Genomic DNA, 26,327 nt, shown 5'->3' with positions numbered 1-26,327 from the left:
TCCTGAAGGTAAACTTGTAGTAGCTGCCAAAGCAATTCTTGTAAATTATAGATCATGAAGAGGATTTCTAAAATCAGATAATACTTATCTGACTAATTGCAATAATTTTATATCAGAGTAAAAATGTATTGAAGTGAAGAAAAAAATCAAATAGATTACATTCAAACTCAAGAATATTTTCACACAATTAACAGTACTTCAAAACAGTTCCAAAAAGGTCTTAGCATAAATTACAATCAGGCCTAACATTCCCTTTTCTGATGGCAAGTCCTGAAAGATTTTTAAATCTATAGAATTCCAATAACTTTACCACACAATGCCTTTATGTTCTTGGGTGTTTTCTGAAGGTGAACAATCTGGTTCTCCAAGTCTAGCCTTTTCCACACTGTCTTTTAGATATTACCATGCACCACACTACCTTCTTGGAAATCTAAGCAGAATGATTCAGGAGTCATGGTTCACAGACTCATCGGACTATCATGGGGCACAGATCAGCTAGATAGTCAATATCTTTTCCCAAAGGGCCTGTTTCCATGCTGTAAACCTCTATAACTCTATGACTACTCACACAGGCTTCAGTGTTTTCTTAAATATGTTCCTTTGATCTCTCTACCCTCTATTGTTTTCATCCAGTCTCTGAGAAGTTCCTTTACCTCAGAACTAGTCAACCTCCTTTCCTTCGCTTTATTGGGTGACACAGTGGTTAGCACCAGAGCCAGAGACCAACATAAGAAATAAGAACATAAGAAATAGGAGCAGGAGTAAGCCATCCAGCCCTTCGAGCCTGCCCCGCCATCCAATAAGATCATGGCTGATCTGTCGTGGCTCAGTTCCACATTCCCGCCCTCTCCCCATAACCCTTAATCCCCTCTCTTATCAAAAACCCATCAACCCGCGTCTTAAATATATTTAGCGAGGTAGCCTCCACCACTTCAAAGGGCAGAGAATTCCAGAGATTCACCACCCTTTGAGTGAAGAAGTTCCTCCTCAAGTCCGTTCTAAACCGCCCCCCCTTTATCTTGAGGCTGTGCCCCCTAGCCCTACTGTCCTTTCTGAGCGGGAAGAGTCTCTCTACCTCTATCCTATCCATCCCATTCATCATCTTATACGTCTCAATGAGATCTCCCCTCATTCTTCTAAACTCTAACGAGTACAAGCCTAGTTTATTCAGCCTCTCCTCATAGCTCAACCCCCTCAACTCTGGCATCAGCCTAGTAAACCTCCTCTGCACTCCCTCCAAGGCCAAAATATCCTTGCATAAGTACGGCGCCCAAAACTGCACACAGTACTCCAGCTGCGGCCTCACCAATGCCCTATACAGCTGCAGCAAGACCTCCCTACTTTTATATTCAATCCCCCTCGCTATGAAGGCCAGCATCCCATTCGCCTTCCTGACCACCTGCTGCACCTGCAAGCTGGGTTTTTGCGACTCATGCACAAGGGCCCCGAGGTCCCTCTGCACCGTCGCCTGCTGCAGTTTTTCTCCACGTAAGTAATAATCCTTCCTACCATTATTCTTACCAAAGTGGACCACCTCGCACTTGCCAACATTAAATTCCATTTGCCAGTTCCTGGCCCATTCGCCCAGCCTATCTAGATCCTTCTGCAGACTCTCCACACCCTCCGCACAATTTGCTGTTCCACCAATCTTGGTGTCATCAGCAAATTTCGACACCCTACACTCGGTTCCCTCCTCCAGATCATCTATATAAATGGTAAATAGCTGAGGCCCCAGCACCGATCCCTGGGGCACTCCACTAGTCACCATCCACCAATCCGAATAGCACCCATTGACCCCCACTCTCTGCCTCCTATTTGACAACCAATCCTCTATCCACGCTAACACCCTACCCCCAACTCCATGTCCCCTGACCTTCTGCAATAACCTCTTGTGAGGTACCTTGTCAAACGCCTTCTGAAAATCAAGAAAGACCACATCCACCGGCTCTCCTCTATCCTCAACATTTGATTCCAGCTTTGGCTAACTGTCTGTGGTGAGTTTGCATGTTCTCCCCACGTCTGCGCGAGTTTCCTCTGGATGCTCTGATTTCCTCACACAGTCCAAAGATGTGTAGGTTATTTGATTTGATTTATTGTCACGTGAATTAGTATACAGTGAAGTGTTGTGCATGTGCACTATATGGCCAAAACATACCGTTCATAGAGTACGTAGGGGAGAAGGAAAGGAGAGGGTGTAGAATATAGTGTTCGTCATAGTTAGGGTGTAGAGAAAGATCTTAATATGAGGTAGGTCCATTCAAAAAGTCTGATGACAGTAGGGAAGAAGCTGTTCTTCAGTCAGTTGGTACATGATCTCAGATTTTTGTATCTTTTTCCTAATGGAAGGTGGTGGAAAAGAGAATGTCCAGGGTGTGTGGAGTCCCTGATTATGCTGGCTGTTTTTCCAAGGCAGCAGAAAGTGCAGCTGGAATCAAAGGATGGACGGCTGGTTTCCATTCCTTCATTTCTGAACCAGTAAAGAAAATCTGCTTGATAGTCAGTATTATTACTATTAAACTGCAGAGCTTAACAACCAGGTGGCAAGGTCGAGGAACTAGATGCTATTTATTTGTGAAACACTTGGCATGTATTAATACCTTTGACATACACAGCAGTATTGCATCACATTAACAGGGCATTATCAGAGCTAGCAACACTTATTATTCATTAACATTAATAGTGTTAAAGAGAAAACTTGTTTACAATTTCTATTCAGGTAAGTATATTTTCACCAAATTAAACCATGTTGCTCAGATGATAACAAAGATTGTGAATGTACAAAACAGGAGCAGCCCACTTGGCTCCTCGAATCTAGGCTATCTGGCCCCTTGAATCTATTCCACCATACAATAAGATCACGGCTTATTTCACATTCGCATTAATCCCCAATAACTTTTGATTCCCATGCCGAAGAATCTGTCAACATCCACCTTCAAAATTTTCAATTTAACACAATGCCGTTGGGGAGGGGATTCCAGGATTTTGACCCAGTGATTGCAAAGGAACAGCGATATATTTCCAAGTCTGGATGGTTAGTGGCTGGGAAGGGAACTTGCAGGTGGTGGTGTTCCCATTTACCTGCTGTCCTTGTCTTTCTAGATGAAAGTACATAAGAAATAGGAGCAGGAGTAGGCCATCTAGCCCCTCGAACCTGCCCCGCCATTCAATAAGATCATGGCTGATCTGTCGTGTCTCAGTTCCACATTCCCGCCCTCTCCCCATAACCCTTATTTCCCTTGCCTATCAAAAACCTATCAACCCGCGTCTTAAAAATATTTAGCGAGGCAGCCTCCACCACTTCAACGGGCAGAGAATTCCAGATATTCACCACCCTTTGAGTGAAGAAGTTCTTCCTCAACTCTGTTCTAAACCGCCCCCCCTTTATCTTGAGGCTGTGCCCTCTAGTCCTACCGTCCTTTCTGAGCGGGAAGAGCCTCTCCACCTCTATCCTATCCATCCCATTCATCATCTTATACGTCTCAATGAGATCTCCCCTCATTCTTCTAAACTCTAACGAGTACAAGCCTAGTTTATTCAGCCTCTCCTCATAGTTCAACCCCCTCAACTCCGGTATCAGCCTAGTAAACCTCCTCTGCACTTCCTCCAAGGCCAAAATATCCTTGCGTAAGTGCGGCGACCAAAACTGCACACAGTACTCCAGCTGCGGCCTCACCAGTGCCCTGTACAGTTGCAGCAAGACCTCCCTACATTTATATTCAATCCCCCTCGCTATGAAGGCCAGCATCCCATTCGCCTTCCTGACCACCTGCTGCACCTGCAGGCTGGGTTTTTGCGACTCATGCACAAGGACCCCGAGGTCCCTCTGCACCGTAGCATGCTGCAGTTTTTCGCCATGTAAGTAATAGTCCTTCCTACCATTATTCCTACCAAAGTGGACAACTTCACACTTGCCAACATTAAATTCCATTTGCCAGTTCCTGGCCCATTCGCCCAGCCTATCTAGATCCTTCTGCAGACTCTCCACACCCTCTGCACAATTTGCCGTTCCACCAATCTTGGTGTCATCAGCAAATTTCGACACCATACACTCGGTTCCCTCCTCCAGATCATCTATATAAATGGTAAATAGCTGAGGCCCCAGCACCGATCCCTGGGGCACTCCACTATTCACCACCTTGTTGCATTTGAAGATGGACTGCCTCAATATCTGAGTCACGATTGGTGTTGAACTTTGTACAATCATTGGCGAAAATCCTCACTTCTAAACTAATGTGGCAGTGGGGTGGGAATCAGAACAGTAGGCCAGCAAGTGTAGAGGTAGGGGATGAGCATAGTACCAAGGCCAGGCTAACCCAGAGGAAGAGCAGGCTGGGGGAGGTCAAACTTAGTGGGCCTGGAGGTCTGGAGTGCATCTGCTTCAACGTAAGGAGTAACAGGTAAGACAGAGGAACTTAAAGCCTTGATTCATGTTAAGAACTTGGATGTGGTTGCAGTAATTAAGATTTGGTTAAAAGAGGGTCAGAATTGGCAGCTAAATATTGCGGGATACAGGTGTTTTGGGCGAGACAGAGGGGAAGGTAGAAGAGGTGGAAAAGTTGCAATATTGATTGGACAACATATTACAGCTGTATAGAGAGAGGACACCTTGAAAGAATCATGTAATGAGACACTGTGGGTAGAACTCAGAAACAGGAAGGGGGCAGTCACTATGATGGGGGTGTATGACAGGCCTCCCAACAGCCCACAGGAATGTATAAGCAGATTCTGGACAAATGTAGAAATAATAGAGTTGCTGTAGTGGGAGGCTTGAATTTTCCTCATATTGGCTGGAAATCCCTTAGGGCTAAGGGTTCGGATGGTGAGGAATTTGTTTACTGTGTCCAGGAAGATTTTTTGGAACAATGTGGATAGTCCGACGAGGGGGGAGCTATATTGGACCTAGTACGAGGGAATGAGCCCAGCCAGATCATCAAATTTGCAGTGGGGGAACATGTGGCGAACAGCGGTCACAATTCCATAAGCTTTTGGACATTCATGGAAAAGGATGAGTGCTGTCCTAGGGTTAAGGTGCAAACCTGGGGGAAGACTAACTACAGCCAGAGTAGGCAGAATTTGGAGGCTGTTGTTCGGGAGAAGCTGTTGAAGGTAAATACATTTGGCATGTGGAAATCTTTTAACCAGTGGTTGATTGGAGAGCAGGACAGGCACGTGCCTGTAAAAGGAAGGACAGGAAAGGCAGGATTCAGGAACGTGGATGATCAGGGAAATTGTAAGTCTAGTCAAAAAAGAGGATATATGAGGTCTGGGCAACTAAAAACAGATGAAACACTTGAAGAATACAGGGAAAGTAGAAGAGAGCTCAAAGGGGGTTAGGAGAGCAAAAAGGGGTCACAAAATGTCCTTGGCAGACAGGATTAAGGAAAATCCCAAAGCATTTAATACATATATTAGGAACAAGAGGATAGCTAAAGAAAGAGTTGGTCCACTCAAGGATAGAGAGAAATTATGCATAGAACCAAAGGAAATGGGAGAGATCCTCAATAAATACTTTGCATCAATATTCACAATGGGGACACACGTTGATTGGTGGTGTCTCAGAGGGATATATAAAACCTTGAGAACAAGTCATCATTGAGGGAGGAAGTGTTAGGTGTATTAAAAAGCATTAATGCAGACAAATCCCCAGCGCCAAATGGCATCCACCCCAGATTACTGAGGGATACAAGAAATGAAATTACTGAGCCTCTAACAAAAATCTTTTCTTTCCTCTTGGCCTTAGGTGAGATCCCAGAGGATTGGAGGATAATCAATGTTGTCCCGATATTTAAGAAGAGTATCAAGGGCCAATTATAGGCCAATGAGCTTGACATGTGATAGTGAAATTGTTGGAAAAGATTCTTAGAGATAGGATCTATACACATTTGGAACAGAGATGCCTTATTAGTGACAGATAACATGGTTTGTGCGAGGGAAATTATATCTCACTAATCTGATTAAGTTTTTTGAGGAGGTGACAAAAATAGCTGACTTGGGAAGGGCTGTGGATGTTGTCTGCATGGAGTTTAGTAAAGCATTTGACAAGGTCCCTCATGGCAGGCTGGTGCAAAAGATTAAATTACATGAGACCAGGAGTGAACTAGCGAGATGGATTCAGAATGGCTTGGCTGTAAAAGACAGAATAGTGGTTGAAGGGTATTTTTCTGAATGGAAGTCTGTAATTAGTGATGTTCCGCAGGGACCTCTGTTGTCTGTAACATATAAATGACTTGGAAGAGAACGTACCTGGTCTGATTAGCAAGATTGCGGATGAAGATTGTCAGAGAATGTAGCAAGCCATAGGTAGGCTGGAAAATCAGGCAAAGAAATGGCAAATGGCATTTAATCTGGACAAATGCGAGGTGATGCATTTTGGTAGATCTCATTCAGGTAGGAGCTATAAAGTAAATGGCAGAACCATCAGCAGCATAGACACACAGATCTGGGCATGCAGGTCCACAGATCCTTAAAAGTGGCAGCACAAGCGGAAAGGTGGTGAAGAAAGCATATGGCATGCTTGCCTTCACCAGACAAGACATCAAGTAAAGAAGCTGGCAAATTACGTTACTTATATAAAATGTTGATTAGGCCACACATTTGGAATACTGTGTCCAATCCTGATCATCACACTACCAGAAGTATGTGGAGGCTTTGGAGGGAGTACAGAAAAGGTTTACCAGGGTGTTGCCTGGTATGGAGGGTATTAGCTATGAGCAGAGGTTGAAAAAACTGGGCTTCTTCTCCTTGGAAAGACAGAAGCTGAAGGGTGACATGACAAAAGTTTATAAAATTTTGAGGGGTATAGATAGGGTGAACACTGGAAGTTTTTTCCCAGGGCAGAAATGACAGGTTCAAGGTAAGGGGTCTTAGCTGTGTTGAAAAGCAGAGGGACCTTGGGGTCTGGGTCCACAGGACTCTTAAATCGGCCTCGCAGGTGGACGATGTAGTCAAGGCGGCGTATGGTGTACTGGCCTTCATTAATCGAGGGATTGAGTTTAGGAGTCGGGAGATAATGCTGCAACTTTACAGGACCCTTGTCAGACCCCACGTGGAATACTGTGTGCAGTTCTGGTCGCCTCACTATAGGAAGGACGTGGAAGCTATTGAAAGGGCGCAGAGGAGATTTAAAAGGATGTTGCCTGGATTGGGAGGCATGCCTTATGAAGTTAGGTTGAGGGAGCTGGGACTCTTCTCCCTGGAGAGACGAAGGTTGAGAGGCGACCTGATACAGGTTTATAAGATGTTGAGAGGAATAGATAGGGTGGATTCTCGGAGGCTATTTCCCAGGGCTGAAGTGGTCGCTACGAGAGGACACAGATTTAAGGTGCAGGGAAGCAAGTACAGAGGAGATGTTAGGGGTAAGTTTTTCACTCAGAGGGTGGTGAGTGAATGGAATCGGCTGCCGTCGGTGGTGGTGGAGGCACTGGGGTCTTTTAAAAGACTTCTGGATAAGTATATGGGATCTAATGGGATTGGGGGTTATAGATAGGTCTATGGCTTAGTAGGTATACAAGTGATAGGCGCAACTAGTGGGCTAAAGGGCCTGTTTGTGCTGTAGTATTCTATGTAAGGGGGCAAGATATTCTGGGGGCAGGGAGGTTGGGTTACACAGAGACTGCGGCCTGGAATGCACTTACAAGTTGAGGCAAATAGGGAGCTTCGGACTTGAACCCCAAGACCCCTCTGCACACCAATGTTGTTCAGGGTCCTGCCATTAACTGTATACTTAGCCTTGCCATCTGATCTATCAAAGTGCAGCACCTCACATTTGCCTGGATTAAACACCATCTGCCATTTCTCTGCCCACATCTGCAGCTGATCTACATCCCGCTGTATCTTTTGACAACATTCCACACTTTCCATAACTCCACTTTTGTGTCATTATTATGCAAGAACCTCATGTTTACTGTGAATATACAGCGCTAACCCAAATATAAATTATTCATGAGAATAGATGGATAAACAAAAAAAATTATGATTTCATCCTCAATCAACACGAATCAGAATCATGGATCACAGTCACAAATATGAAATAAAAATCAATAACGCTAGAAATGGAATAATCAGTAATTGAAGGATACCATTTGTCAAACAATAGTTGCAGCGTTTATATTATTGTTACATCAGTGTATTTTACAATACCATTATGCTTCAGGGGAGAATGAGCAAATCTGATATCAGACTCCAATACCACTTCGAATATTAAATGTACGTGAGCAAAAGTAGCATCACTCCACAAAAATTACAAAAAAAACTTAAGTACTTTGCTGAATAAGATCATTTTTAAATTACAACATGTACACATAAGGAAAAGACAACTTATATAAATTAGATGTTTGAAGTTTGCACTAAACAATCATATTTTGTGGCCTAACTCTTTAACATAATCAGAATGTTTCTCAGGAGTTCCGTCAGTACACTTGGCAGATCAAAAAGGTCCCATGGCTGGAAAAGGTAGGGAAACCCAGCTGTAGTAGTTTACATTATGTATACACACACTATATATATGTAATATATAAATATATGCAAAACGACTCCCAGTTTCCTCATTTGTCCTCAGGAGAGGTCTATCAAATATAATTGTTGTAGCATATGTTGCAAAGAGCACCATGACAGAACAGGCTGCCTCTTAAGGGCAGGTACTTTCTGAAGTAATGACAATATTGTCATGTAATGACAATGGGCAGCATGGTAGCACAGTGGTTAGCACTGCTGCTTCATAGCTCGGGTCACTGTCTGTGTGGAGTTTGCACATTCTTGCGTCTGCGTGGGTTTGCACATTCTCCTTGTATCAGCGTGGGTACTCCGGTTTCCTCCCACAGTCCAAAGATGTGCGGGTTAGGTTGATTGGCCGTGCTAAGTAATTGCCCCTTAGTGTCCTGGGATGCGTAGGTTAGATGGATTAGTGGGTATAAAATGTAGGGATATGGAGATAGGCCCTGGGTGGGGTTGTGTTTGGTGCAGATTTGATGGGCTGTAGGGCCTCTTTCTGCACTGTAGGGTTCTATGATTATTGTGAGGTGTAGGCTGTGTGCATAATTCTAATGTTGAGATATTAAAACACTCATGCAACGCAATGATTTTGCTGAGGTCAGCATTAGTAGTTGAAGAGAATTACTGCACTCTGTTTAATGAGAATTCAGAGCAGGCTGACATGAGCTCAGACATCCTGGCACTGATGCATTTTAGCAGGTATGTATTTCAATGTCAAACAGAATTAGATGCCTCCAGGCATGTAAACAATAGGGAATTTCAAACTCACTGCACCATCTGTGAGCACAACTTACAGTAATGCTGAAAACAAATAACTATTAAAACAAAAGACTTCCTTCAAATAATTCTCTGGAGAAGGAACTAGAGCTTCAGCCCCAGAAAAAGGGAACTGTCTTTCAATTGCCAAAATTTGATGACATTTCTAATCAGAGCAACCTGGGAAAGATGAAACATTCCCTTTAATCAGTCACATTTGCAAATGGTTTTTAAATACAACTGGTAAACAACCCCCCAAACCAGGGAAACATTTCCTGACGTATGTATCAGGCACAGTCAGACATTTAATACATACTCTTCAATTACCACAGCTACTGACACTGCCAACAGCCACTCCAAAACCAATGGAAAGCTGGGCATGGCTAAAAGACAACCAGCTGGCAAGTTAGTGAATGACTCGTACACACTTGAATCATGTGTAAACAATTTTTTTTTCAACCTACCAAAACAACGATATTTCAGAATGATCTGATCAGCTGTAAAATACTGTATGTAGCATTTTGTTCACTACCCCCCTGCCCCACCCACCCCGAGCTTTTGTGGCATTTGCTACCAAATAAACCTGTTGGACTTTAACCTGGTGGCGTGAGACTTCTTACTATGTTTACCCCAGTCCAAAGCCAGCATTTCCACATCACCTATCCCCAGCATGGCCTCCACATAAATCTTCTGGCCAGAGGTCAAACGATCTAAAGATACATTACATCAAAACAGAGGGATATCGACAGAGTGGCATGGAGAGGACATTTCTTCGTGTCAGAGAATCTAGAACAGAGCTGAGAAGAATAATTTCTCGCTGAGGTTCATGAGTCACTGGAACTCGCCCTTAAAATGCAACGGAAACAGAGTCTTTGAATATACTTAAGGCCAAACTGGATAGATTCTTGATTTCTTCGATCTTACTGAATGGCACAGCAGGCTGAAGGGGCCAAGTGGCTTATTCTTAATTCATATCTTCACAGTCAGATGTTTTTGATTTTATTTATCATCACATGTATTGGGTTACAGTGAAAAGTATTGTTTCTTGCAAGCTATACAGAAAACATACCGTTCATAGAGTACATAGGGGAGAAGAAAAGGAGGATGCTGAAGATAATGTTACAGTCATTACTAGGGTGAAGAGAAAGAGCAGTTAAATATTTCTTTAGCCTCCTGAGGAAGTAGAGGTGTTGGTGGGCTTTCTTAACTATTGCGTTAGCAGGGAGGGACCAGGACAGGTTGCTGGTGATCGGGACACCTAGACACTTGAAGCTCTCCACCATTTCTACTTCAGTCCTGTTGATGTAGACAGGAGCTTGTTCTTCTTTACACTTCCTGAAGTCGAGGACTATCGCCCTCGTTTTGTTGATGTTGAGGGAGAGATTATTGTCATAGCAACAGTTCATCAGATTCTCTATCTCATTCCTGGCTTCAGGTGTAGTGCCGGAAGACTGGAGGATAGCAAATGTTGTCCCCTTGTTCAAGAAGGGGAGTAGAGACCATCCTGGGAATTATAGACCAGTGAGCCTTACTTCTGTTGTGGGCAAAGTTTTGGAAAGAATTATAAGGGATAGGATTTATAATCATCTAGAGGGAAATAAATTGATTAGGAATAGTCAACACAGTTTTGTGAAGGGTAGGTAGTGCCTCACAAAACTTAAGAGTTTTTTGAAAAGGTGACCAAAGAGGTGGATAAGGGTAAGACAGTGATGTGGTGTATATGGATTTTAGCAAAGCATTTGATAAGGCTCCCCTTGGAAGGCTATTGCGGAAAATGCACATGCATGGGATTGAGGGTGATTTAGCAGTTTGGATCAGGAATTGGCTAGCTGATAGAAGACAGAGGGTGGTGGTTGATGGGAAATATTCAACCTGGAGTTCAGTTACAAGTGGTGTACCTCAAGGATCTGTTTTGGGGCCACTGCTGTTTGTCATTTTTATAAATGACCTAGATGAGGGTGTAGAAGGATGGATTAGTAAATTTGCTGACGACACCAAAGTCGGAGGAGTTGTAGACAGTGAGGATGGATGTTACAGTTTGCAGAGGGACATAGATAAGCTGCAGAGCTGGGCCAAGAGGTGGCAGATGGAGTTTAGTACGGAAAAGCATGAGGTGATTCACTTTGGTAAGAGTAACAGAAGTACATAATATAGGGCTAACAGAAGGACTCTTAGTAGTGTTGATGAGCAGAGAGATCTCGGGGTACATGTGCATAGCTCCCTGAAAGTTGGCACCCAGGTTGATAAGGTTGTTAAGAAGGCGTACGGTGTGTTAGCTTTTATTGGTAGAGGGACTGAATTTTGGAGCCATGAGGTCATGTTACAACCGTACAAAACTCTGGTGCGGCCGCACTTGGAGTATTGTGTACAGTTCTGGTTGCTGCATTATAAGAAAGATGTGGAGGCATTGGAAAGGGTGCAGAGGAGGTTTACCAGGATGTTGCCTGGTATGGTGGGATGGTCTTATGAGGAAAGGCTGAGGGACTTGAGGTTATTTTCATTGGCGAGAAGAAGGTTACAAGGTGACCTGATTGAGGCATACAAGATGATCAAAGGATTGGATAGGGTGGACAGTGAGAGCCTTTTACCTCGGATGGTGATGGCTAACGCAAGGGGACATAGCTTTAAATTAAAGGGTGGTAATTATAGGACGGACGTCAGAGGTAGGTTCTTTACTCAGAGGGTAGTAAGGTTGTGGAATGCCCTCCTGCAGCAGTTGTGGACTCGCCAACTTTAAGGGCATTCAGATGGTCAGTGGATAGGCATATGGATAACATTGGAATAGTTTAGGTTAGAGGGTCATTAGATTGGTTCCACTGGTCGGCGCAACATCGAGGGCCGAAGGGCCTGTACTGCGCTGTAATGTTCTATGGTCTATGTACTCCATCTCGTAATTGTTTGAGATCCGACCCACTATGGTGGTGTCATCAGCAAACTTGAAAATTGAACCAGAGGGGAAGTTGGCCACACAGTCATAGATGTGTAAGGAATAGAGTAAGGGGCTGAGGACACAGCCTTGCGGTGTTGAAGATAACCATGAAGAAGATGTCATTGCCTATCCTTACTGATTGAGGTCTGTTGGTTAGAACATAGAACATTACAACGCAGTCCAGGCCCTTCGGCCCTCCATGTTGCCTCGACCAGTGGAACCAATCTAATGACCCTCTAACCTAAACTATTCCAATATTATCCATACGTCTCTCCACTGACCATCTGAATGCCCTTAAAGCTGGCAAGTCCACTACTGATGCAGGCAGGGCTTTCCATGCCCTTACTACCCTCTGAGTAAAGAAAAGAACTTATCTCTGACATCTGTCCTATATTTATCACCACTCAATTTAAAGCTATGTCTCATGTTAGCCATTACCATCCGAGGAAAAAGACTCTCACTGTCCACCCTATCTAATCCTCTGATCATCTTGTATGCCTCAATTAAGTCACCTCTTAACCTTCTTCTCTCTAATGAAAACAACCTCAAGTCCCTCATCCTTTCCTCATAAGACCTTCCCAACATACCAGACAACATCCTGGTAAATCTCCTCTGCATCCTTTTCAATGCTTCCACATCTTTCTTATAATGTAGCAACCAGAACTGTATGCAAAACTGCAAGTGCGGCCGCACCAGAGTTTTGTACAGGGGGAGGCAGCGGAGGGGGAGCGGGAGCGCGCGAGCGAGAGAGAACGAGGCAGAGAGCGAGCGAGAGAGAACGAGGCAGAGAGAGCGAGCGAGAGAGAGCGAGCGAGAGAGAGCGAGCGAGAGAGAGCGAGCGAGAGAGAGCGAGCGAGAGAGAGCGAGCGAGAGAGAGCGAGCGAGAGAGAGCGAGCGAGAGAGAGCGAGCGAGAGAGAGCGAGCGAGAGAGAGCGAGCGAGAGCGAGCGAGCGAGAGCGAGCGAGAGAGAGCGAGCGAGAGAGAGCGAGCGAGAGAGAGCGAGAGAGAGCGAGAGAGAGCGAGCGAGCGAGCGAGAGAGAGCGAGCGAGAGAGAGCGAGCGAGAGAGAGCGAGCGAGAGCGAGCGAGAGAGAACGAGGCAGAGAGAGCGAGCGAGAGAGAACGAGGCAGAGAGAGCGAGCGAGAGAGAACGAGGCAGAGAGAGCGAGCGAGAGAGAACGAGGCAGAGAGAGCGAGCGAGAGAGAACGAGGCAGAGAGAGCGAGCGAGAGAGAACGAGGCAGAGAGAGCGAGCGAGAGAGAACGAGGCAGAGAGAGCGAGCGAGAGAGAACGAGGCAGAGAGAGCGAGCGAGAGAGAACGAGGCAGAGAGAGCGAGCGAGAGAGAACGAGGCAGAGAGAGCGAGCGAGAGAGAACGAGGCAGAGAGAGCGAGCGAGAGAGAACGAGGCAGAGAGAGCGAGCGAGAGAGAACGAGGCAGAGAACATAAGAACATAAGAAATAGGAGCAGGAGTAGGCTATCTAGCCCTTCGAGCCTGCCCCGCCATTCAATAAGATCATGGCTGATCTGTCGTGGCTCAGTTCCACATTCCCGCCTTCTCCCCATAACCCTTAATCCCCTCTCTTATCAAAAACCCATCAACCCGCATCTTAAAAATATTTAGTGAGGTAGCCTCCACCACTTCAACGGGCAGAGAATTCCAGAGATTCACCACCCTTTGAGTGATAAAGTTCTTCCTCAACTCCGTTCTAAACTCGTTCCCTTTATCTTGAGGCTCTGCCCCCCTAGTCCTACTGTCCTTTCTGAGCGGGAAGAGTCTCTCCACCTCTATCCTATCCATCCCATTCATCATCTTATACGTCTCAGTGAGATCTCCCCTCATTCTTCTAAACTCTAACGAGTACAAGCCTAGTTTATTCAGCCTCTCCTCATAGCTCAACCCCCTCAACTCCAGCATCAGCCTAGTAAACCTCCTCTGCACTCCCTCCAAGGCCAAAATATCCTTGCGTAAGTATGGCGCCCAAAACTGCACACAGTACTCCAGCTGCGGCCTCACCAATGCCCTATACAGCCGCAGCAAGACCTCCCTACTTTTATATTCAATCCCCCTCGCTATGAAGGCCAGCATCCCATTTGCCTTCCTGACCACCTGCTGCACCTGCAAGCTGGGTTTTTGCAACTCATGCACAAGGACCCCGAGGTCCCTCTGCACCGTCGCCTGCTGCAGTTTTTCTCCACGTAAGTAATAATCCTTCCTACCATTATTCCTACCAAAGTGGACCACCTCGCACTTGCCAACATTAAATTCCATTTGCCAGTTCCTGGCCCATTCGCCCAGCCTATCTAGATCCTTCTGCAGACTCTCCACACCCTCCGCACAATTTGCCTTTCCCCCAATCTTGGTGTCATCAGCAAATTTCGACACCATACACTCGGTTCCCTCCTCCAGATCATCTATATAAATGGTAAATAGCTGAGGCCCCAGCACTGACGCCTGGGGCACTCCACTAGTCACCAACCGCCAATCCGAATAGCACCCATTAACCCCCACTCTCTGCCTCCTATTTGACAACCAATCCTCTATCCACGCTAACACCCTACCCCCAACTCCATGTCCCCTTACCTTCTGTAATAACCTCTTGTGAGGTACCTTGTCAAACGCCTTCTGAAAATCAAGACAGACCACATCCACCAGCTCTCCTTTATCCACCGCCCTAGACACGTCCTCATAGAACTCCGGTAAATTTGTCAGACACGACTTCCCTTTAACGAAACCGTGCTGCATCTGCTCTATCAAGCAATTCCCCTCAAGATGCCTCGCTATTTCCTCCTTGATGACGGATTCTAACATTTTATCTACAACAGACGTTAAACTAACCGGCCTATAATTCCCTGCCTTTTGCCTGCCACCCTTCTTAAACAACGGCGTAACATTAGCCGTTTTCCAATCTTCCGGCACTTCGCCGGAATCCAGCGACATTTGGAAAATAACCACCAAGGCATCTACTGTCACCTCCGCCATTTCTTTCAGAACCCTCGGATGCATTCCATCCGGTCCTGGGGACTTGTCCACAATCAGCCCCTCCAGTTTGTCGAGCACCACCTCTCTAGTAACAGTAATGTCATTGAGACCCTCCAGTCCTACCACCTGGCAAATTATTCAAGTCCTCCTCCGTGAAGACCGAAACGAAAAAGTTATTCAAGACCTCAGCCATATCCCCATCCCCTACCACTAAGTCCCCCTTCTCATCCTCTAAGGGTCCAACGTTCACCCTAGCCAGCCTCTTCCTTTTTATATATTTATAAAAACTCTTGCTATCCTTTTTTATATTAAGCGCTAGCCCAGCTTCATAGTTTCTCCTACCCTTCTTTATCAACTTCTTTGTCAATCTTTGTTGACATTTAAACCTCAAGCGAGCGAGAACGAGGCCGAGCGAGCGAGCGAGAACGAGGCCGAGCGAGCGAGCGAGAACGAGGCCGAGCGAGCGAGCGAGAACGAGGCCGAGCGAGCGAGCGAGAACGAGGCCGAGCGAGCGAGCGAGAACGAGGCCGAGCGAGCGAGCGAGAACGAGGCCGAGCGAGCGAGCGAGAACGAGGCAGAGCGAGCGAGCGAGAACGAGGCAGAGCGAGCGAGCGAGAACGAGGCAGAGCGAGCGAGCGAGAACGAGGCAGAGCGAGCCAGCGAGAACGAGGCAGAGCGAGCCAGCGAGAACGAGGCAGAGCGAGCCAGCGAGAACGAGGCAGAGCGAGCCAGCGAGCACGAGGCAGAGCGAGCGAGCACGAGGCAGAGAGAGCGAGCGAGCGAGCACGAGGCAGAGAGAGAGTGAGAACGAGGCAGAGAGCAAGGGTTGGGGATTGGCTTTGTCGCCAAGCCCTATACAGCCTTGAATTCAAAATCTTGGAGAATTCAACTGAACGACATTGATAGCTGTATAGGACATAACTTTTTGTTAACTGTGTGGTGAAATTATTTGTTCAGACTTGTGTCCCAAACTTCATAAGCAATTTGCAGCTGGGTGACTGAAAAACTCCTTCATGTAAACTTTGTTTGCATTGTAGTTTCAAAGAAGCTAGCCAATTTCAAAGCTCATCCCACAATTCCCACCTGAGTTTTAAAATGTGGTCAAGTTAGCTTTAAAGCATAACATAATTAGTTACACAGGCAGAAATACCTTACAATGAAGCCTTTTAACTAAAACAATCCATACAAAGGATCCTAAAATGTGGCTAGCCTGGGACTCTAGCTTGGTCTCGTACTGTCTCTCGGCATCTTTGATGGTTCTCCACAGATCATATCTGGATTTCCTGTCTCGATCATAGTCACCCGACTTGAACGCCTGGACATCAGCAAGCAGTGGATATTCCTGTTCATCCATGTGTTCCAATTGGTGAACACGTGGATTTGCTTCCAATTCCTCAGACCAACACTGCACGATTTTCTTTATCAAATGTTCCCACTTCAGGTTTTGCTTGTAATCGAGAGCAAGTGTGGGCAGCCGATGGGGCAGTAGGCATGTTTGATGTTTGTGTAGCAGTGGTCCAGCATGTTTGGGCCTTTGGTGAAACAGGAGACGTGTCGGTGGTATTTTGGTAATATGCTCATGAGCTTGGCTTGACTGAAGTCCCTGGCCACGATGATCAAGGCCTTGGGATATTTCGCCTCAAGGCTATTTGTAGTGATGTACATTTCATTCAGCGTGGCCTTCACATCCACATGGGCGGGATGTAAACAGCTGTCAAGATAACGGAAGTGAACTCCCATGGTAGGTAGTAGGGGTAACATTTCAGTGTCAGGTATTCTGGGCCTGTCAGAACGACCCATCTTCAGCTGCCAAGAAAAATGCTTTTACCAGCGTTCGCAGGACAGTCCAGAATAAACTGCGTAAAATGCAGGATGCCTGGCTTAGCGCCAAGGTAAATGAAATACAGGGATACGCTGATGAAAACGGCTTGTAACGGTTCTATGAAGCCCTCACACTCTCTACGGACTTCAATCTCTTGGGAGTTCCCCCATCTTGAGTACAGGTGACACAACTCTCATTACAGAGAGAGGGCTCAGATCCTGCAGAGATGGGCTGAACACTTTGAAGCTGTCCTCAACCGACCGTCATCTATTAACAGTGAGGCAATAGACAGGATTCCCCAGGCTGATATCAACAGCACCATGGATGACCAACCAGTAATTGCTGAAGTCATGAAAACTGTCAGCCAGCTATCCCAGTGGCAAAGCCCCAGGGGCAGATGCCATATCCACAGAGATCTATAAAGCTGCTGGTCCTGCACTCATCGAGAAGCTCACCGAGTTGTTCCAGTGAAGCAAGGATCCATTCCTCAGGAACTTAAAGATGCTTCCATCGTACACCTCTACAAAAGGAAGGGCAATCAGCAAGTATGCGACAAACACCGAGGAATCTCGCTGCTCTCCATCACAGGAAAAACCCTCGCAAGAGTCCTGCTAAATCGTCTGGTCACTCATCTGGAGCTGGGCCTGCTTCCAGAGTCACAGTGTGGCTTCCGCAAAAGTCATGGGACGACTGACATAATTTTTGCTGCGCGTCAACTTCAGGAGAAGTGTCAGGAGCAGGATCACGAGCTCTACACAACCTTTGTTGACCTCGTGAAAGCCTTCGATACCATAAGCCGACAAGGCTTCTGGAGGATCATGTCAAAGTTCGGCTGCCCCCCACAAATTCATTCAGATGGAATGCTAGTTCCATGATGGCATGATGGCCAGAGTACTGGATAGCAGAGAATCCTCTGAAGCATTCCCAGTCACCAATGGCGTTAAACAGGGCTGTGTGCTCGCACCCCGACTGTTCAGCATGATATTTACTGCCATGCTGAATGATGTCTTCCAGGACAGTGTTGCTGGAATCAGCTCAAGTACAGAGTGGATGGGAAGCTCTTCAACCTGAGGAGACTTCAAGCTATTACCAAAGTGAAAGAAACTGTTCTGAGAGATTTCCTCTTTGCCGATGACTGTGCCCTGTATGCTGGCTCAGAGCCAGAGATGCAAGTCAGTATGGACAAATTTTCCACGGCTTGTGACGACTTTGGACTCACCATCAACATTAAAAAGACTGAAGTCATTCATTCACCAGCCTGCTCCTCATGCACCGTACACAGAACCCATAATCACAATCAAAGGGCAGAAACTACAAGCAGTGGACCAGTTCACTTATCTTGGCAGCATCCTCTCCCAAGCAGTGACTATTCATACAGAAGTTAACTGCAGAATAGCAAAGGCAAGTTCTGCTTTTGGTAGACTGCGCTCCACTGTATGGGAACGTCGAGGAATCAGCCCAGCAACAAAACTGAAGGTCTACAGTGCCGTGGTACTCACTACCCTCCTGTGTGCCTGTGAAACGTGGACTGTGTATCGAAGGCATGCAAGACAGCTCAATCATTTCCACGTGACTTGTCTTCGTCGAATATTACGCATCAGATGGCAAGACAAAGTACCAGACACTGAAGTTCTCTCTAAAGCAAATTTATCATCAGTCCACACACTGTTGATGAGAGTGCAGACCTGGTGGGCAGGTCATGTCATCCGTATGTCAGACAAGCGCATACCCAAGCAGCTCCTTTTTGGGGAACTCTCTGCTGGAAGACGCTCGCATGGAGGGCAGAAGAAACCTTTCAAAGACACACTCAAAGCCTCCCTGAAGTCGCTTGACATTGACACGACCACCTGGGAAATGCTGGCACAAAACAGCCCTACCTGACGCTGCCTCTTCCACAAAGGCTGTCAAGCTCACGAAGCAAGGTGTATTGTGGAAGCACAACTTAAGCGCGAGCTGCACAAGTCCAGAACCACCAGTGCAACAACTACAATGACTGCACAAGTCTGTCCAAAATGTGTCAGGACATTCTGTGCCCGAATTGGCCTGATCAGTCATCTCCGGACACACCGCAACCAGCCTCAAAATGACTAATGGTGTCGAGGTCCTCATTGATGACAATGTCAAACAACAACATTCTAGATCCAGGGAATAGAAACTTACCAGTGTTGCTGCAACTGAGCGCCAAGAGGTCTCAATTAGAAGGCAAAGCCCACCTCCCCTAGCCTTGCCTGAGGCCTCTGTATGGTCTACTCAGTAGATTGAGAAACCCTCTGGTTGTAGGGCACAGTCTGCTGAGGCAGAAGTGAGCCAGGTCTCCGTGGTACAAAGAAAACAGCAGTCTCTCGGTTCCTCCTCTATAGTCAGTTCCTGGGAGATGCAGGCAAATACTATCAGGTGGAATAATATACAATTACGTAACACTGTTCCTTCAACACAAAGCTGTCCTTACAGGGGAAAGGAATACTGCATCAATATTGGTAACAGTCCAGGACATATTTAGTAGTATGAAATCAAACCAAGCCTAACTACTTCGCAGATTCAAATCATATTCACATTGCAAACTTTACATAAATTACAATCTCAATGGAAAATGCTCAAACCCAGAAACCTAAGCTCTTAGATTCAGAACATAGGATAGGTTTAGAACATCATCAGTCATCCCTCCTCCCAAGGAATGGGAGGGTAGGAGACCAGGGAACCAACATATATTGAGAAAACAAAGCCTTCTTCCACAAGGAAATTTATTGCATTTACCTTACACTGCGGCTTTAATGAGTCATCCATAATCTCAAACTGCAGGTCAGAGTAAACAACTGCACTGTTCACTGTTCTCACCAAAAACTCTCAGATCGCTTGTAGCTGTATTTGTAAAATGGAGTTTTTTTAATCTCAATCTACTTAAAGGCCAGCTTTTGATTGCTAGCATCATGCCATAAAGTTAGTTATATTTTACGCTGAATTTCAATGAATTCTGAGGAATGATACTAATTTCATTTCAATTTCATTTGATTTATTATTTTCGTATGAATTAACAATGAAAAGTATTGTTTCTTGCGCGCTACGCAGACAGAACATACTGTTCGTAAAGGACGAAACGAGAGTGTGCAGAATGTAGTGTTACAGTCATAGCTAGGGTGTAGAGAAAGATCAATTTAATGCAAGGCAAGTCCATTCAAAAGTCTGACAGCAGCAGGGAAGAAGCTGTCCTTTGATTGATAGGTGACCTCAGACTTTTGTATCTTTTTCCCAGAGGAGGTCAAAGCTGACATGCCAATTTTCCTTAGTCTTCTGAGAAAGTAAAGGCATTGGTGAGCTTCCCTAACTATGTTGTCGGCATGGGAAGAGAAGGGGGGGGTGGGGAAGAGAGAGAGAGAGAACCAGGACAGATTGCAGAATAGCAATTAGCAGATTTCTATTTGGTCCCCGTTGATAAAGACAGGGGCATGTTCTCCTTTACACTTCCTGAAGTCAATGACAATCTCCTTCGTTTTGTTGACATTGATGGAGGGATTATTACTGCCACACCAGTTCACCAGATCCTCTATCTCATTCCTGTACTCTGTCTCGTCATTCTTTGAGATCCAATCCAGTATGGTGTGTCATCAGCAAATTTGAAAATTGGTAATTGGTACGTTGATACTTTTTGGTATTGGTGCATCGGGCGGCTTTCATTTCAGGAATAGCACAATATTTGAGACAGTTGTCACTCATCAGGACAGATTTGCAAGGTAAGAATATATTGTGACATCAAAACAGAAAATGCTGGATAAACGCATCAAGTTTATCCATGGAGAGAAACAATGTTAACATTTCAGATCCAAATCATTCTTCTACAGAACTCTCATCTCACGTCTAAACAAGAAGCGCTCTCTTTCAGATGTTAAGGAATGCAAGTTCCCATAACATACAAATACCAACTCAACTGTGAGCTCAAATAAAATAAAGGCCATTGAAAACTGTTGAAAGAGCTTTAAAAATAATAGTGTGCCATATAGTCCTCAGGGTACTTCACACTTTGATAAGAACATGGCTGAATTTCTACATCAACTCCACATTCACTCCCTGACTCCTTAATTCCCTTCATATCTATCAATTCAAAGAAGAAAGAAAATTACAGGCCCTTTGGCCCTCCAAGCCTGCATAAACCATGCTGCCTGACTTAACTAAAACCCTCTATGCTTCCGGGGACCATATCCCTCTATTCCCATCTCATTCATGTACTTGTCAAGACACCCCTTAAAAGTCACTACCATATCCGTTTCCACTACCTCCCCCAGCAATGAGTTCCAGGCACCCACCACTCTCTGTATAAAAAATCAGCCTCGTACATCTCTCTTAAAACTTGCCCCTCACACCTTAAACCTATGTCACCTAGGAACTGACTCTTCCACTCTGTCCATGCCTCTCATAATCTTGTAGATTTCTATCAGGTCTCCCTCAACCTCCGTCGTTCCAGTGAGAACAAACCAAGTTTCTCCAACCTCTCCTCATAGCTAATGCCCTCCATACCAGGCAACATCCTGGTAAATCTTTTCCGTACCCTCTCCAAAGCCTCCACATCCTTCTGATAGTGTGGCAACCAGAACTGAACACTATATTGCAAGTGCAGCCGAACTAAGGTTCTATAAAGCGGTAACACGACTTGCAAATTTTTAAACCCAATGCCCGGGCCGATGAAGGCAAGGATGCCGTATGCCTTCTTGACTACCTTCTCCACCTGCATTGCCACTTTCAGTGACCTATCAACCCATACATCCAGATCCCTCTGCATATTCTTGCTACCCTTAAACAAAGGGACAACATAGGCTATCCTCCAATCCTCTGGGACCTCCCCTGTAAGAAGTCTCACAACACCAGGTTAGAGTCCAACCAGTTTATTTGACAGTAATCTCAAGCTTTCGGAAACGGTGTTCCTCCGTCAGGTGTGTGTAAGGTTCTGATCAGAGAAGGGCATATAAAGTCACAGTTTACAGAATACTGATAACCTGCTATTCAAGTCTTAAAGATGCAGACACTGTGAGTGGAGATAGCATTATCATAGGTTAAAAAGATGTGTATTGTCTCCAGACAGGACAATAAGTGAGATTTTACTTCTTACTGTGTTTACGCCAGTCAAACGCTGGCATCGCTACATCACGACCTCCCCTGTACCCAGTCAGGATACAAACATTTCTCTCAAGGCCCCAGCAATTTCCTCTCTTGCCTCTCTCAGTATTCTGGGGTATATCCCATCAGGCCCTAGGGATTTGTCTACCTTGATGTTTCTCAAGATCCCCAATATCTCCTCCTTTTTAATCTCAACATGACTCAAACTATCGGCATATCCTTTTCCCAGACTCATCATCCAGCAAGTCCTCTTTGGCGAATACTGACACAAGGTACATAAGAACATAAGAACATTAGAACATAAGAACATAAGAAATAGGAGCAGGAGTAGGCCATCTAGCCCTTCGAGCCTGCCCCGCCATTCAATAAGATCATGGCTGATCTGTTGTGGCTCAGTTCCACTTTCCCGCCCTCTCCCCATAACCCTTAATCCCCTCTCTTATCAAAAACCCATCAACCCGCTTCTTAAAAATATTTAGCGAGGCAGCCTCCACCACTTCAACGGGCAGAGAATTCCAGAGATTCACCACCCTTTGAGTGAAGAAGTTCCTCCTCAACTCCGTTCTAAACCGCCTCCCCTTTATCTTGAGGCTGTGCCCCCTAGTCCTACTGTCTTTTTTGAGTGGGAAGAGTCTCTCCACCTCTATCCTATCCATCCCATTCATCATCTTATACGTCTCAATGAGATCTCCCCTCATTCTTCTAAACTCTAGCGAGTACAAGCCTAGTTTATTCAGCCTCTCCTCATAGCTCAACCCCCTCAACTCCGGTATCAGCCTAGTAAACCTCCTCTGCACTCCCTCCAGGGCCAAAATATCCTTGCACAGGTGCGGCGCCCAAAACTGCACACAGTACTCCAGCTGCGGCCTCACCAATGCCCTATACAGCTGCAGCAAGACCTCCCTACTTTTATATTCAATCCCCCTCGCTATGAAGGTCAGCATCCCATTTGCCTTCCTGACCACCTGCTGCACCTGCAAGCTGGGTTTTTGCGACTCATGCACAAGGACCCCGAGGTCCCTCTGCACCGTCGCCTGCTGCAGTTTTTCGCCACGTAAGTAATAGTCCTTCCTACCATTCTTCCTACCAAAGGTAGGAAGTGAGCCAGGTACTCAATTAATACCTCACCCATTTCCTCTGGCTCCACATATAGATTCCCTCCCTTGTCCATGAGTGGGCCAACCCTCTTGCTCTTTAAATATGTGTAAAAAGCCTGGGGAATGATTTTTCATGACCCCCTTTAGCTCTTCTTACTCCTTGCTTAAGTTTCTTTCTACTTTCCTTGTATTCCACACTTGCTTTGTGTGTTCCCAGCCTCCTAGCCTTGACAAATGCTTCCTTTTTCTCTTTGACTAAGCTCACAATATCAACGGGCAAGCATCCACAGCCTTCTGAGATGGAGTATTCCAAAGATGCAGAATCTCAGCGAAGAAACTGTTCATTTTAGTCCTAAATGATTTAACTTTTATCTTAAGGACTAAGGCCCCCATGACTTTTTTTCTCTAAGCCAGGGAGAACAACTCAACATCTAACCTGTTAGGCCCCAAGATTTTATATAGTTTAATTCGTAAGAAAATTCTGAATACAGAGCAGAAAACACAGCCAAATAGAAATGTTCAAAGGTTTTCAATATGTAATTCAGTTGTGAAGGGTTCATCCTACTGCATTGTTACTCTTAAAATTTAAACAACTTTACTGCTGTAGTAATTGGTTGCCTCGCTATACAATGTTATGAAGATTGGACAACCACCCTGAAAGGAAGCGACATGTTCCCCCACCAAAGGTACTACCCTCCCTGACACCCCATACACCAACACTGATGATAATGATGGTGGTGTCGAAACTAGCGCTTGATTTGGATTAAAGTGAGGGAGAGTTGCGCAGTGTCAGCCTCACTCTCTCTTCCCAATTCCCATCTAGATCCAATGGCAAGACAAGAGTCAAGACGGCTGGAGGTGGGACTAGGCGCAGTGGATGACAGGCTGTCTTCTGTGTCTTGCCCTTCTCTTCGCATTCCATGACGCTTGCAGAGATCGCCTTCTTGACCGTTGGACCTTCCATTGTCTTGTCCGCCCAATCCACCATACTCTGTCTTCACAAGCTGGGATAAACATCTCCCTATCTCACCGAGGTTGAGACGCATCGGCTACCCTCACCTGGTTTAGCCGGCTTGTCGAAGCCGTTGCCTGGGGTGTGACCGCTGTCACATGCAAACAGCTACAGGTGAGAGCTGTGTGCCAGATGGAGACAAAAGATGGACTATGTCATTGTCAGGCAAAAAAAAGGCAGGGTGTCAGCGTGACCAAGGCCATGTGTGGTGCTGACTGCTGGACAGATCACAGGCTCATTGTCTCTCCAAAATAAGGCTCCGTATCAGACCCAAGAGGCGACCACAAGGAAGCAAAGTTATGAAAAGAATCAATGTGGCCAAGCTAAAGAACCCCAGCATAGTTTCAGTACTGGCTGAAGACTTAGAAATCAAGCTTGCTGATCTACACCTTGCAGCAGTGCTGAGGACGACTGGGGACGCTTCAGGGATGCTGTCCATACATCTGCGCTGAAGACGCTCGGGCCCTCCACCCGCAAGCAGCATGATTGGTTCAATGAGAATGATGAGGAGATACGGCTCTACTTGTTGAAAAGCACCATCTTCATCGAGTCTGTCAGAATGACCCATCTTCAGCTGCCAAGAAAAATGCTTTTACCAGTGTTCGCAGGACAGTCCAGAATAAACTGCATAAAATGCAGGATGCCTGGCTGAGCGCCAAGGCAGATGAAATACAGGGATATGCTGACAGAAACAACTTGAAACTGTTCTACGATGCCCTCAACACTCTCTACGGACCTCAATCTCTCAGGAGTTCCCCTTCCTGAGTACAGATGATACAACTCTTATTACAGAGAGGGCTCAGATCCTGCAGAGATGGGCTGAACACTTTGAAGCTATCCTCAACCGGCCGTCATCTATTAATGATGAGGCAATAGACAGGATTCCCAGGTTGATACCAACAGCACCATGGATGACCCACCAGTAGTAGCTGAAGTCATGAAAGCTGTCAGCCAGCTATCCAGTGACAAAGCCCCAGGGCAGATGCCATACCCGCAGAGATCTATAAAGTTGCTGGTCCTGCACTTATCTAGAAGCTCACCGAGTTGTTCCAGTCCTTTTGGAAGAAAGGATCCATTCCTCAGGAACTTAAAGATGCTTCCATCATACAGCTGTACAACAGGAAGGGCAATTAGCAAGGATGCAACAACCACTGAGGTTGCTCTCCATCACAGGAAAAACCCTCACAAGAGTCCTGCTAAATCGCCGGGGGGGAGATGACAGCGACAACGACACGTGGAGGGTCGGTGGTGGGTCTGGGGGGGGGGGGGGGGGGGGGTGATGGTGGGTTACGGGGGGGGGGGGGGGGGGGGGTGAAGGTGGGTTACGGGGGGGTGGGTACGGGGGGGGATGGTGGGTTACGCGGGGGGTGACGGTGGGTTACGGGGGGGGGGGGGTGGGGTGACGGTGGGTTACCGGGGGGTGGGGGGTGACGGTGGGTTACAGGGAGGGGGGGTGGGGGTGACGTGGGGTTACGGGGGAGGGGGGGTGGGGGTGACGGTGGGTTACGGGGGAGGGGGGTGGGGGTGACGGTGGGTTACGGGGGGGGTGGGGGTGACGGTGGGTACAGGGAGGGGGGGTGGGGGTGACGGTGGGTTACGGGGGAGGGGGGTGGGGTGACGGTGGGTTACGGGGGAGGGGGGTGGGGGTGACGGTGGGTTACGGGGGAGGGGGGTGGGGGTGACGGTGGGTTACGGGGAGGGGGGGTGGGGGTGACGGTGGGTTACAGGGGAGGGGGGGTGGGGGTGACGGTGGGTTACGGGGAGGGGGTGGGGTGACGGTGGGTTACGGGGGAGGGGGTGGGGTGACGGCGGGTTATGGTGGGAGGGGGGTGGGGTGACGGCGGGTTACGGGGGGAGGGGGGTGGGGGTGACGGCGGGTTACGGGGGGAGGGGGGTGGGGGTGACGGTGGGTTACGGGGGAGGGGGGGGGGGGTGACGGTGGGTTACGGGAGGGGGGGGGGGTGGGTGACGGTGGGTTACGGGGGGAGGGGGTGGGGTGATGGTGGGTTATGGGGGAGGGGGGAGGGGGGTGGGGTGACGGTGGGTTATGGGGGGGGTGGGGTGACGGTGGGGTGGGTTATGGAGGGGGGGGGTGGGGTGATGGTGGGGGGGGTGATGGTGGTGGGTTACGGGGG

The 26,327-nt window shown here is 46.8% G+C and overlaps 1 protein-coding gene across 1 annotated transcript in view; it reads right to left on the bottom strand.

Annotated features, from left to right (window-relative positions):
- The window catches only part of tjap1 (tight junction associated protein 1 (peripheral)), a 164,012-nt gene that overhangs the window by 136,156 nt on the left and 1,529 nt on the right, over positions 1-26,327 (bottom strand). The window lies entirely within an intron of this gene.

The sequence above is a fragment of the Carcharhinus amblyrhynchos genome, chromosome 7 (genome assembly GCF_965287045.1).
Source record: "Carcharhinus amblyrhynchos chromosome 7, sCarAmb.v2.hapA, whole genome shotgun sequence".
Lineage (NCBI taxonomy): Eukaryota > Metazoa > Chordata > Chondrichthyes > Carcharhiniformes > Carcharhinidae > Carcharhinus > Carcharhinus amblyrhynchos.
Note: the sequence above shows the minus strand (reverse complement) of the source record. Positions and strands in the feature narration are given on the sequence as shown.